This window comes from Lepisma saccharinum, chromosome 2, assembly GCF_977018435.1.
Source record: "Lepisma saccharinum chromosome 2, izLepSacc3.1, whole genome shotgun sequence".
Lineage (NCBI taxonomy): Eukaryota > Metazoa > Arthropoda > Insecta > Zygentoma > Lepismatidae > Lepisma > Lepisma saccharinum.
Window position 1 is genome coordinate 135,056,452 of NC_139230.1, and position 14,975 is coordinate 135,071,426.

At 36.2% G+C, this 14,975-nt stretch overlaps 1 long non-coding RNA gene across 2 annotated transcripts; it reads right to left on the reverse strand.

The window, feature by feature from the left end:
- Positions 1-1,027: 1,027 nt before the first annotated feature.
- On the reverse strand, positions 1,028-14,050 carry LOC145984508 (uncharacterized). Of its 2 annotated transcripts, none has more exons than XR_014441338.1 (3): positions 13,976-14,050; positions 3,733-3,934; positions 1,028-1,501 (listed from the first exon to the last, which is right to left on the reverse strand). It is a non-coding gene; the product is annotated as an uncharacterized LOC145984508 (long non-coding RNA). The 2 variants fall into 2 exon arrangements; XR_014441337.1 differs by having other exon boundaries at positions 3,733-3,937; positions 13,976-14,048.
- Between the last annotated feature and the right edge of the window lie 925 nt (positions 14,051-14,975).

The window sequence follows — 14,975 nt, forward strand, 5'->3', positions numbered from 1 at the left end:
GATTTCGTCATTCCAACCGCTCATCTGTAACCTTTCACCTTTCTCGGGCAACACTCTCACTCACCAGCCCACGCCACCATCTCCCCATACCCCACAAACCAATCAAAACCCATCCACATATCTCAAACCCCGCCCATTTCTGGCCTCTCTCCAAATACAAACAATGCTTGCTTGTCCACTGCCCTTTATCATCAATTGATCTTTCATCGATCTTTTCCAATCAATTGATTTATCGGACTATATCCGGGAACATAACTACTGCTATCAAAATATTTACATTGGTCTGTTCGAGGAACAATTGTTTATATTCGAGCACTGTTACATGACCTCACGAGCCATCTTTACAGTCTGCCATCCAGAATTGCAATCCGGTTATAATAATACCTTACTGAAAATATGGTTAATATGTAAGAAGCTATTTAAATGCTAGAAACTCCTTCCAAGTAAAGAGTTTCTAACAAGTAAGCAAGTGATTGGACTTGTCGTTCTTCTATTTTGCTATTATCACAATATTAAAGAATTTTTTCTACTTCTGCCCCTCCAGCGTCAATTTTTGTCCGGCCCCACTGGACATGCGGCCCCAAGGCCATAGCCTAGGATAGCCTAGTGGCAAATCACCCCGTAATGTTGTCATCATAATATTTGAAGTCTGTAGATCTCCAACTGCAACCTTACATTCACATCCGATGTGTTTATGTTTTAAAATTGAGAGTTCCTAATGTCAGGAGTCAAAATAAAGAAACGTGTTAACTTCTTGCCGCCGGTTTATTTTATATTTCCATTTTGTTGATCCATCACAGTTTTTACGAATAACTGAGACAAAGAGGTTAGGGAAACAAAGAAATATGAATGTGCTGCTTTTACGGGGTTAATTAATTTTCACTATGTACATTCTGATAAGTTTTCCTTTTTACATGATGTGTAAGGAAGCAATTTGAGTGTTGTACATATATATATATATATATATATATATATATATATATATATATATATATATATATATCACTCTCTCACATGGACACACACCATGAACATTAATGCATATAAAATACAATTTTAGAAGCAAATGTGTGCATAACTTCCAACATGGATTTTACAAGATTTCTGGTGAGATTAATGGTACTGTGAATGTTATAACCCTGTGTGTAATATATACCGAAATATATCTTTAAAAAATGGGTATTTATAATTTTCTTCGTATAAATTTACGATAAAAATTGAATCTTTAAATAATAAAACAATAAATACTAATGAAGAACTGAACATTTATTTGTGTGTGTGTGTGTGTGTGTGTGTGTGTGTGTGTGTGTATTATTTCCTTCCGCAGTTAAGGGTTGCCGATCAAACTTGTGCCAATGCAATTTTAAGACAGGAAACATGGAACATCTAACTCATTTATGTTTGTACATATGAAGAAACATTTGTGGTATTTAGCATTCAGATTAATTCTCTGTCTTCATCTTTCCAAATTTCCCCTTCCTTCTTTGCAAGAAATACACGCCTGAAAATAAGAAAAAATCAATAAATATTCTCCACTGTCATATGTTCAAAAGTTATATTTTGATGTGTTTCTTTGTGAAGATAAGAAGGGACCTATGTGTGTGGAGTTATGAAATGCATTCATATTACTTTCGATATCAGATCACACACAATAATAAGCATGTAAAAGTTCGGCGTTCTTCACGAAAGGGCATACCCATTGGCAAATTTCTCTGGTTGCTGACCATTCATTGCATATCTTCACTACTAATTTACTGGTCGTCATAAATAAGTGTAAAGAAAAATTCATTGACAAGATTGTGAAGATAAACTTAATAAATAAAATTATAAATAAAAATAATATAATTTAATATTATAGTTCAATGAATGTTTTGGAACACACCTTTCTTGCCACATATCAAAATGAATTTCACAACAGAAGTGTTTACATATTCAATCTCAAAGACCAAAGTGTTTTTCTTCTTGAGATTTCTCGATTCAAATTGCAAATATAAAATAATTTATTTTATCATTTTACCATAGTAAATGTTGAATTGTGAGACTGAAAATGTCTAATTTTTACAATTGTGCATTCTGTTCAAATTCAATAATATTCTCCATTCATGGATGAAATTGCATTACTCATACTTAAATCGCGATTTAAGCCACCTTGAGGAAATAATTTATCGAGTAACGTACATAAAGATATTGTACTTATATCAGAATCACTTTTGGTGAAAGTACATTAATCTCGAGATTATATAATGTTGTCTATTAGGTGCTAAAATAAAAAAAAGAAACAAAATATATGTACTTATGGAGTGAAGATCATACGAAAGGAAATGTAATATGGAAACTGTAAACACACTCAATTTTTTCTTGATTTAAAATTCAATAATTTTATAGGCAAAAATAGCACACATTTTGTGTAGAATAATACGAAAATAATAATCATGTTAAACTGTAAATAGTGTCATTATCATAAAATTGTAAATAGACATGGCAGCTGATACCTTGGAAACTATCATTTAAAACATTAACAAAATTCAGCTACAAGGACTATAATTTTTTTAAAAGTTACAATTATATAGTACATCCAGAATGTTTTATTTTCATTAAAACAAAAGTTACTGAAATTATTATAGTTTCATTACCACACTCAACAAACATTCCCACAGTACGTTCATATACACAGTAAAAAATATATATATTTACATGTAATTTTCATTTGCGTTAATCAAACTGTTCAAATATTTTACAGGATCGTTTACCAGGAAAAAGTATTTCTACAAAGAGACGCATATCTATATGTATAGTGCCAAAAACCATATAAACAACTTTAAGCGTTTATTTTTTCAATTAATTAAAATCGATTTAAATAAAAAATCATCAAAAAGGTTTCCCTTTTATTAAAATAAAAATCATGATTATTATCCAACCTGATTTCGAATAAGCGGTACATGGTATTTGTAGCTATCTGAATGCAGAGTAAATTGGAAACCTTCGTGTTCCAATTAAAATAAATTTTCAAAACTAAAATTCTTTATTGAGACACATCTGAAAAATTGCCCTTTTCCTCAGCGGGCCTCCCCGATGGCGCTGTGGTAGCGCCATTGCCTTGTAATGGTTTCCGGTGGATGCACTTAGAGGTTCGGATCCCACTTTAAACTGTACATCCAGTCGCGACTAGCCTTACTGTGCATAAAGTGGACATAAATCAAGCACTGAATTAATCAAAGATTTGCCTCAGCATACTATACTTTTTTTTTTTTAAAAAAAAATCGTTATTATTATTTTAATAACCTTGAATAATGTTATTTCACTGTTAGGTAATTATCTTATTCATCCGTTGTTAGAAGTATGCCGACCACTGACGTACGCAAGGGGGGAGCTGATGGGACTACAGCCCGTCCCGAAATTTTGAGTAAATCAAAATTTTCAAATGAAAGAATAAAGAACTCCGAAAATAAACCAAAGTACTAAATGCAAACACCCTTAAAATGAGCTGAAATTACCATTTTTGTCTTTGAGTAACCTATAAAAAAGAAGACAAATATGGAAATTACAAAGTATTTTATTGTGTGTGCCCCTTCCCTCTGCCTAGAACAGAGCTATGTAATATCAACCTTAGAATTCCGGCACCTTCCGAAAAGAAATCCTGGGTACGCTAGTGATGCCGACCAAATATATAATAATTTTTATTTTCCGTATTTCATTGCTTTCACAAAACATGAAGGAAATCTTGAGACTTACCGATCACTTCTTGATGGATTCTGTGGGATTTCGCTGTACCTATTGTGGACCTTGCTGTAAGCAAATCTGCAGAGCATTATCAAGTAGGCGTAAAGGAGGAGAAAGGACCACACAAGTAGCACCAGTCCAATAGATCCGGCAAGTGCTATGGTAAGATCATGTGCGCTATTCACCAGCATCTTACTGTTGGAAGTTTGGCTTCCTACTAAAAATGAAGAAAGCAAATAGAACTACACATTTTAAATTAATATGTAAGTAAAATATTTACATAAAGCCTTGGGCAATAAATATAGCTTGTAATTAAAACTTACTGATATAGGAAAAAGGTATCTGTGAATGGCGAAGTTTAGAAGAAAATTAATTTGTTTTTTATTTGTATAATATGTGCACCACATTCCAAGTATCCCATTTCTTTTTATGTGGCCCTTTTCAGAGCATTTTTCCCTGTAGAGGAGACCATTTTGTTGTTGAATTGGTGGTTTAAGTCCGCTTTATGCACAGTAAGGCTAATCGGGACAGGAACTACAGTTTAAAGTGGGATCTGAACCCGGGTATCAAACCCGGGACCCCATGATTACAAGGCGGCGACGCTACCAGAACATTTTGTAAATGGGGCTCCGGAGTTGCTTCCCCCTAAAACCGGACCTTATCATACTTTCATAATTTCGGGCCTTTCATGAAACAGATAGGCTACCTTAGCTACAGTCTACTAAGACTGTTGTTTGCTCCCAATCACAAAATTTTTCGTTAGATCAGAACTTTTGTTTCAAGAGCCCTGGTCATTCCTTTTCGAATAACAGAGTTAAAGAAGTTGAGGGAAAGTTTAAATTAATTTGGTCCGCCAAAGGAATACAACGTTTGATATGGGATGATAATACTGTTCTACACACATTTTGTTACAGAAATGAAAGTGCCCATTCATTACTAATCTGAGGATGCTGAATACGGAAATGACATTAAAAAAGCTCGATTGGCTCTCGTTTTGGCGTAACAGAATGGGATTGGGAGAGGGGGGCTTATTCAAGCGACCTACCTCAATTCGAGTATATATGGCAACACTGCTGACGGTCTTGCACGTTGCATTTCACTATATCGCGCCATCATTTACTGTTTCAGATACCTGCAATATAGGCCATTTTGCATTCAGTTGTGCAGTGTCCCCAGAGTGTTCTTAGATTTCGTATATGCAGTATATATAGTGACGTGGTAACACTGGTGGCTGTTTGGCAACGTAGCATCCTAACAACAGCACTCCATTCCGACATGTTACAGTATGTATTGAGGGAAGTATTTCACCACCTTTGGCTGCCAGCGAACCCCACAATATAACTAACTCTCTAGCCTTCTTAAACCCGAAGGGTTAACAGAAGCCTTCCATCTGTCCCTATAATGGGCGAGAGCAATCTAATCTTCTCCATCCAGGGCCTCCCCCATGGCGCAGTGGTAGCGTCATTGCCTTGTAATCAAGGGGTCCCGGGTTCGATACCCGGTGGAGGCATAAGTGGTTCGGATCCCACTTTAAACTGTAGGTCCAGTCCCGATTAGCCTTACTGTGCATAAAGTGGACTTAAAACAGCAACTCAAACCAATCTTTTCCATCCTTACCTATATCCTTTAGGCCCATCTCAACGTTATCCCTCAATCTTCGCCTTGGCTTTCCTACTGGTCACTTACTATCAGGTTTCTCAACAAGAATCCTGTAAACCACAATATAGCACAAGCCGAATTAAATTACCTCATCAGGCACTTAGTACTTCCCAAAAAATATAGCCGAATTGTTGGCCTTACGGCTGCAACAATGGAATCACCTGGCAGACGATGATGACTACTCCCTACAGACAAAGAATTTCTCCCATTTTTTCCAAACAAAAGGGGACCTGACTGTGTGCCATGACAAATATTCATCGATGCAAAGAAGCCTATAACATAATACCAAGGATTTTTATTGATTCGTCCAAGTTCTCTCTTAAAGTAGTTTTGCTGCACAACGGTAATGTTCTACCTTCAATTTCTGTTATTCATGTAGTTGACATTAGGGAAATTTATGAAAGAAATTCTTCGGTGATGTTGAGTGAACTACATGGAATGCATTTCGACAAGTGTGTCATAGTTTTCTGGATAAGAGGAGAGCAGAGCACTTATAAACAACTAGTGGATAATCTTCTGACGTCTTACGAGAAGACTGGGTGGGAATTAAACAATCATATATTTTTCTGGTTTTTATTGTCCAAGAAATCTATTTCAATAAAGAAAGGGTACTTTTCCCTACACAACAGAGAAACATTCTTTTGGGGGATTCAGTAACCATTTATTTCAAGGCCGCCCACAGGATTTTTTTGTTCGGGGAGGCAGCAGTGTTTAAAGTGGAGGAAACATGTAATTATGCATTCCCCCAGTTAAGCCAACATCCTAGTTGTTTTGGTCATCTCACATCCTTTAACACTTAGTCATGACTTATCATAATGAATCACCAGCACTAAGTTAATTTGCATAGACGCTTAATCTGACATTAACCGCACCTAACATCTATGTTTTCACGATATAATTTAAAAAAAAATTAAATTGTATTAATTCTTGCCAGATATTTCGGGTGAAGGGGGGGGCAAATGTTCCCTCTGGTCTCCTTCTGCGGACACTTTTAATATATTTATCAAGTTATGCCCACATTGCTTATGATTAATTGTTATATAACATGAGTTATGCTTATCTTGAGAATAAGTACCAATGCATTGCTTATTCCAATGCATAGGCGTGCGCACGGGGGGCTAAGGGAGGGGAAATTCCCCCCTAATCATGGACGTCCGCAGATTTTTACTACGGAGGGACAAGCAAGGTATTTTTCCATGAGGCATATTACCCCCATTATAGTGTTGCCCCCTCAAAAGACACCTCTTGATTTTGAAATTACCGCATTCCTGCATCCCCATTATAATAATTAATGTCAATTACTATGACTGAAATCAAATTATACTTGTGAAAATGTACTTTTAGGTTGACATTCGATTTCAAAGAGGGAGATGTGGCCATCCTTGCCCCTCTTTCAGACATCCATGTCCCTATATTATTATATTTTCACCTAGAAATTTAGAATAGAGGAATCTTATCGCCGTTATTAAACGATATTATACTCTTGAAGAAAACAAGTATTTTAATTCGATGAAAGTTCAAAGCAACTAAGGGGAAAGGGGGTGAAGTAGCGCAACCACAGGGGGACAGAGTTCATTGCCCCCCCAACCTTGGACGGAAATCAATTTTTAAGGGGCAAACATGGAAGTAAAGGAAAGCAAGACTAGCATAATCTAAGGGTGGAAGGACCAAAGGATACTCATGATGGAATTAGTTTTCACGTCTATCTTGCATTATTTCTTCCAGACGGCCAAGAGCACCTTAAGGGGGCACAAATGAAAATACATTTGGTAAGATTTTCTTGCTCGCTTCGCTCGCTATCTCTGCTTTTCTTCCAGTCTTGTCAAGTTCAGAGGCGTAAAAGAGAATGCCATGTCGCTCCATGAAAATTAACTGCAAAACGGTCGGGTGGGGGTAGGGGTGTGTACATATATATATACATATATACACACGCGCACACAGACGCATGAATACACTATAACTAAAACAGTGAGATAAAATTAGGTTTTTCTATCCCAACTGAATTTTCATCAATGCTTTTGAATCCCCTAATCACAGCGTCTGCGCACGCCTGTGTTGCTTATGGGTAACATGTATTATCCCATAACTTCAAATTAAGAGCCAATTTTAGAAAATGAAGTACATATTAGTGTTCAGGACGTCAATTTCAGTAATAAACAGCTACTTTCCTTTCTGTACCAGAAAAAAAGTTAAAATTTGTAGAACAGTGTAAGTAGTGAACACTATTCAAAACTGAAAGTAACCATGGAGTTAAGACAAGAATATACAATGCGTTCATTTTGGTTCCGGCCCAAGATAGTGCGTGACAGCCGACGAGGCGACGTGGAGAGGATCCCGACATTTCCGACCCTTGACGTCACCCTTATTTTTACGCTCAAATTTTTAGCGTGCAGACAATTATATTTAAATTGCATAACGAGTACTAACCTGTGTTATGAGAGTTATTCTAAGTGGTGGCCAACTGCATTCACATATTCCCGGCACCTTTTGATTAAATTTTGATTAATAAGTTCATCGTGCCTTGCTCACACCAGAATGACAAACCACAATGTTAGATGGCCACCTATCAACCCCCCGAGAACTACTGAAGTAATGGATGTTATATCATTAAATAGACAATTCTTCGAAAATTCGCACAAGGTTTCTGCATAAACTCCCTAACGGAATAGCACTAATATACTATTGTTTTAATTTGGAATTCCATATTTTTCTGAAGAACAAATAACAATTGAATGCAATGAATTACTCATTCTTTCTTCTTAGAACTAAAACACAGCAACCTTTGTTGACGGCATCCAGTTCTTCTTTTCAAGGACAAAAATGCGTAACCTGCGTTTTGTATCCAAAGTCTAAGTATTCTATAATATTCATACACACACAATAATAATATAATTAAGAGATTTACGGATTTTTAGCAAAATACGAATATTGATATAAATATTTTACGGAGGTTAGACCTCACAGAGTGTATTCTTCAAAGGTTTGTATGACCAGTTCTCTGAAGTATCAAGGTACTATAATAACTTCAGTTCGAAAGTTGAATATGCGGTAGTTATTAGCAGTGCCTTATTATTAAAGAAAAGTTGGAGGATACTCACACACTCAACTTGATATAGTAAGTAGAAAAGAGTAGTGCGGATAAAAACACCTTCACAAGGGAATTTCCGAGACTGTATTCGCCAGTTTTCTTTTGAATTTATACTGCATATATACAATTTGCCACTCAATTGAGTAGCATGTTAACATTTGCTGGATGATCAAAGAGTTCGTGTGTGAGATTTAAGGAATTAATTCCAGAAAATCTAATTAAGTCTATTTTTTCCGTAACTTCTTTCATTTTGAAATGAGCAGACCCAGTTGTTGATGAAACATACGGTACAAAAGACTCGAAGTAAATAGTCCATAATATCAAAAATGCTATTTGTAGCAAAATTGCACACACCAAAAATCTGTTTTCGTATTCGAGGAAAATAGCTTGAATTTAATAAGCAAATGGTAAGAAAGGAGATGGCTTGACCAGTTAGAGATTTGTAAAATCCAGTCATTAATTATGTGCATAGACCGTGTTAGTCAAGTCGCTAGGGCGTCTGACTGCTTCTCGGGAGACTAGGGTTCGAATACCTGGGTGGATGGTTTTAGGTGGGAATTTTTCAAGCAATGTCCCTGCATGAAGCGGCTGTGGGGAGTTTACTCAGCCTCTAATAGGTATATGGGGACCAGAAAGCAACCCGGGGGTAAAAGTGGATGATCACATCACCCGCAGAAATGGAAGTAATGTTCTATAAGGCAGCTGAATACCAAAATATCACATTCTATGAACTCCGTGCTTTAAACCCTATAGTAATGAATTGCCATTTTCGCACTGAAGCGACTTCAGTATGAATTCTTTCATTTTAACATGCATTAAAAAAGGATAGGCAAGCAAGTAAGTAGCTTCTTTACTTTCTTATGTAAGCTTTCAATCTTTTACACATTTATTCAAAACATGACAACATCTTTCACGATCTTAACAAAACACTATCCATTTGTATTCGATTAGAATATTATGTACTACTAATATTGACTAATATCTCTCCCCGATTGATTCTGTTAGTGGAATTAATAGACTTGCTGCCGTAGGATATTTAATATCGCTCGTAGCCAAATATACTAAGCAGTAGCTGAAAATTGATGGTTCGGCGTTCATTGAACTAAGCAATTATTTAAAACTAATCATCTCGCTTATCTTCCTTTTACAATTTTAATGAGTGGAAAGTAACAAAAGCGTCGAACACAAATTCTGGCCGTATATTCTGGATGCCGACTTCAGAGATGCAACGCACTTTCTGCTACTCCTCAAAATTCCTATGATGGCGGGTATATATAGAGTCACTCGGGGGAATATGCCCATCGGGGTTAAATGTCCACTCCCTTTTATTTCGCGCAACGTTAATGTTATGAGAATTCTGCGATTCTTGTTTGAAAGCGCCCTCCGTGGTGAGACGAGGCAGCAGGTTTGGAGCTTGTGAGAAGAATCTGAAGCCATCCAGGGTTAATTTTATGAGGTAAGAAGACAATTTTAAGGTAATATTTTTTTGGACGTTGCTGTATGAACAGTGTGCAATAATATTTCCAAGAGAGAAAGAAACTGAATTATATTTTGGTGTAAAGATCAAGAGTCAGGGAAACATATCTACAGAGTGAAACTGCCGTATGGTGCTCAGAGTTTGCCAACCCAGTGATTCAATTTTCTTCTTGTAGCTGTGGGGTGATATGCTCACAGAAATTAGGTGCAATATACCCATGGGTAATTCATTATGGCATACGGGCATTATATTAAGAAAGGACCACAATGTGACTGGATCCAGTGTATTCGTTGTAGTATGTGGATGCATGAAATATGTATCAAATTCACATCCATGTGTCCAAAGTGCAATGCAATTTCTCACAAATGTCAACAGCAAAAGTGGCTATGGTAAATTCAAAATAAATGTTGTTAGAAACGCTATGCTTGTCTGTACAAATGATGTTTTGTTTACGAAACAGACGTTAATAATCTTCCAGTTAATGCTGTGTATTATTTTCTTTTATTACAACAATTTTCTTGTATTGGGCATTTTACCCCTAATGGGTGGGCATTTTACACACGGGGTGATTTGTTCAAATTGACGTTCATCTGTTTATTTTTCTATGGTTCTTTTGCTAAAAGACTTACAGTAATAAAACTTATAAGTAACAATAACAAAATGTGTAGCTTTCATTTGTTTTCCATTGCGACACTCCGTCATTTAGCGAAGCTATAAACCGCCAAAAAAAGTTGGGCGTATTCTTCCAAGTGACTCTACACATCATCATTAACAAACCACATATAGTATAGGTATATATACCTACTTGAAGCATCTCTTGCAGAAATGAATGTACTGCAAACTCAGCGAGTAAGAACATTTCTAATATATTACTTTGTAAACAGACAAATACATTAAAGTAATGGTACTTAAATACTCTCGAGATACGGAACCTCATTAACTATTTTTCAACTTTTTCTTCCTTACTGCAACCAAAGCACCTGTTCTTCCTGGTTACGTTGTGATACTCACGAAATTGCTGCCTTATATTGTGGTATTTCTCTGTATTTCACTTGCAAGATGTCCAAGTGTTGCCGATAAAGTACGCACCATTCGATGGTGCTATTGGTAACGTTTCATTTCATCATTAATGAGGTTAACAAAGAATGGAAGAAGGTGTTAGAAAGAGTGAAATGGACAAAAGCGGAGGAGAAAAGAAGGAAGAAGAATAAAGAATGAAAGAATAAAGAAAAAGAGCGTGCTTTAAGAAGTCCAACCACGTTCCAGATGAAAGGAAATGTTTATCTAAATTGCCTGTCATGTGAAACAACAGTTGACAGAAGGCCACTTGCTGGAACACTTGGAAAGTAATGTTCCAGATAAATAACTTTCTAATATTCTTGTGTCTGGATGGGAGTGACTTTTGTGTATATATATATTCCACTCTTGTACCTTATTTCATTTGTATTTGGTACAGGGTGTGAAGAAGACCTTGCTAGAAGGTTGAAACGTAACGTTTAGTTTATATTTTAAAATAAAATTAAATTCTGCCTTGGTCAGCATTTGGATTTTTGGATAAGAACTACTCAAAAACATGTAGTCTCTTCATAAATGATCGTGCATGCATGTTGTTACACCCCTCAAAATACAGGCTGTACACAAAGGGGGGGGTCATGGCCCCTACCCTCAAGCTACAAAAAATTAAAATTTGAACCTATAAAACCTACGAAAATAACGTTGATGATTTTTCTCTAAAAAACAATCGATTTTGTTCTTGCACAAATGAATGGGTCGCTTCTGGAAGGAGACAGGCTCCAGAAATGTTTAGTCTGTAATATGTGCCAGATTTAGTTTTAAAACCATTGATGCAAGGCTATGAGACGTCCCGATTTAAGTCGGGGTCTTTTAATCCATGTACCGATATTTTTCGTCTCGGCTAGGGAAAAACTTGCTAAGAAGGAAGACTCTTGCGCCACAAGAGACATTGAACTCCTTATGTAGGACATTGCGGAGGATACTGTGTATATTTTCAAAATTACCTGAATTTTCTTGAGTCAAAAACAGTTGTTTTGACAATACACTCGACAAATAGTAGCCCTTTGATTATATTGAATGGTTTCATCGATTGCAGTATCACTAACGTTTCATATTAATTTGCATAAAATATAATTTTGAATACTCTTTATATTACGAAACAAAGGTTCCTCAAGGACTGCAATACAAAACCAACCATAAATGAGTGGCATCTTGCTCTCCGGCGGCACCGCAAGGCCTGGTCCCTTTTTGCCACCATTGAGCAGAAGGATAGAAAACTTTGCTTTTTTCTCCACCATCAGGGTCTTTCTGCAACTGATATAGAATCTTCCAGACAATGGCTTAGGGTTAATGAATATAATGCAAATAAGAGAATCTACTTCACAGCAGAATTGTTTATATAGATTTTTTGCCAAAATATTGCTTAAAGTAATTTTAACAGATACTGTAATTTTTAAAAAATGCTTAAGAAATTTAGTCCAATATAATTTACGAGATTCTGTTAATCGAAATTTATGTTACTGCAACTTTTCTTCTTTCCTACTTGTAATTGTCTTCAACATAAATATACAGGAGTGTGACCGGGTATTTATGACAGCATTTACACAGTCTAGAGGACATCAAGGCGAAAACATTCGATTGTTTCATTCCTTTACAAATGGAATTTTCTATCCCACATATATGCAACCCCATTTAATAGCTTCTTGGTTGCCATTGGCATTTATTTTTCGGTGGAGTATTATTCTGAAAGCAAAAGTACGCCATGAAAAAAAAAACAATATTGTGCCAGCAGAGACACTGCCAGGGTGAAGTCATTTATCTTAACCGTTCCCTTGAGATAAATCATTTACACGGATCGCACTGACCTGAAAATCCTGGAGAAGTCAAGAAAACCAGGCTAGGGCTGAGAAGGTCATTAGAAAAACAGGACTTTTTTTTGGAGCGTTACAAACTTGTTCTTTGGTTGCCAGAATTGGTAACTGAAAACACATTTCGTTTTTTTTATTTCGAACAATCTTCCTTTTTGGGGTAATATTGCTTTTAAAACGTTATTTTGTTATATTTTCCATTTATTAAAAAATAATGTTAAACAAAGTTCATTTATTTGATTAAGTTGCGAAGTTGAAGCGTAACTCTTATTTATTAGCAAGTTCTTTTCATTACACAGTAGATATGTAAAAACGCCTGGGAAAGTCAGGAACTTTGATTTTTCAAAATGGGTGTGACCACTCATCTATCACCGCACCTACCCTACATATGTTGCTTATCGTAGGCTGTTTGACTTGTTTGTATTTTTAAAAAAACGTAATTTTTTTAAGAGACATTTACAATCCGCAGGATTCCTGTAGTCTCTGCCTTTGCCGATAAAATCAGCCTACGGGTCTGTCTCCCCCTAAAAAAAATCATGGGTACGGGCCTGCACATAGTTCCCTCCCCCACATTTCTTTCGTTAAAAAATGTGATTAGTTTTATTCTCACCCATCGATAGGTACCGGTACAGCGTACCGCACTATAAGAGAATTAGAGGGAAGAAAGATTTAACAAATACTACGATGGCGGGAGAGACAAATAGGGAGGAAACGAAAAAAAATAATTACGAGACAAATAAATTGTTCAGTGGAGAAAAGGAATGAAGAAGGAGATGAGGTGGAAATCAGAGCGAAAAAGAGGTAGACAAAGTACATTCGTCTAGCTTGTAAAGTCCCTTAAAATTTAAACCTGACAACCAGATATAAAATTTCTGACCCTACCCTGTATTATTTCCTCAGTAGCTTTCCACTCATAATATCCAAATGCCAAAGTTACCTCAACCCATCGGTAATAAGTATTATTTAACCCCTTTAACTCTAGCGTCACCTTCAACATACAAATAGAGCTAACGATGTAAAATTACTCAAAATGGAAAAATAGTATGAGGACATAAAGTTCAAATATGACTTTGACGACGTTGTAATATGCTGTAAAACCAAGATAAAGAGTTTCAGAAACTATAAATGAACAGTTAAAATAATTCCTACCTTTTATGTACATTTCTCCTTCGCGGAAAACAAAAAAAATAGAGGGTTATAAATGAGTGTTGCCGTACTTTTGATCAGACGTGCAAAGTAGTTTGCACGACCGTTAGTGAGAATCTCAAATTTACGTCCATGTACGTACCAGGAACGGGCGTCATCATGTTTTCTAAACCTATCGTTATGCTTTTCGTAATGAATATAAGAATTCCTTTCTTCTTTCAGGTTTGTTCATTTGTTTTTCAAAAAGGTCTGTACATACAATGAATGTTGTTTCATTCGTAGCTCCATGGCATGGCGTAGCAAAAGTCCCTGTATGGCTATAGTTGTATTTTTGTATTTTACGTTGCCTTTCTGCTTTTAGGCTAATTGCTGCAGTGAGGATGAATGATGATTAGATGAAATTGATGAAGAAGGGGGAGCCATGAAGTGTTGGTTAGCCTACCGGATCTGGAACAAATCACAGGTCTGTCGTAGGTTCCATCATTATCACCGACAATAAGAAATTGGCTCACTTGAAGGCAAGAGAGGAAGTGATCTCTCGAAAAACGGTGTTAAAATAATTAGAAGCAGAAGCACTAGACAATGGACAAAGCCTAATTATCATTGCACGCAAATACAGAATCATTGTCACAAACAATCAGGGACGTATGAAGGGATACTCACCAAGGGACTCTCATGCGCACGCCAGGACCATAAGTTTATAGAAGCATGCAGTGAAATAGATGTTTGGTATTGTTCTTACGTCGTTTCACGTTCGCCTGATGCCATTTAGTTTACCAAACTATCGCTCTTTGTTGATGATGTGTGTGCTTTATTAGATTTGGTTCAGTACCTCTAAAGGAAGAGGAAGTTATTTATTTTAAAGTTTAAATCAAAATATTTATTACATGCCATTTTTCTAATTTTACTGTGTTCGAAAGAGCAAATATTGAAATACGAAATATAGTAAAACACATTAAGTTGATATACCCATTTCAGTAGATAATCTTGCATAATTTACCGC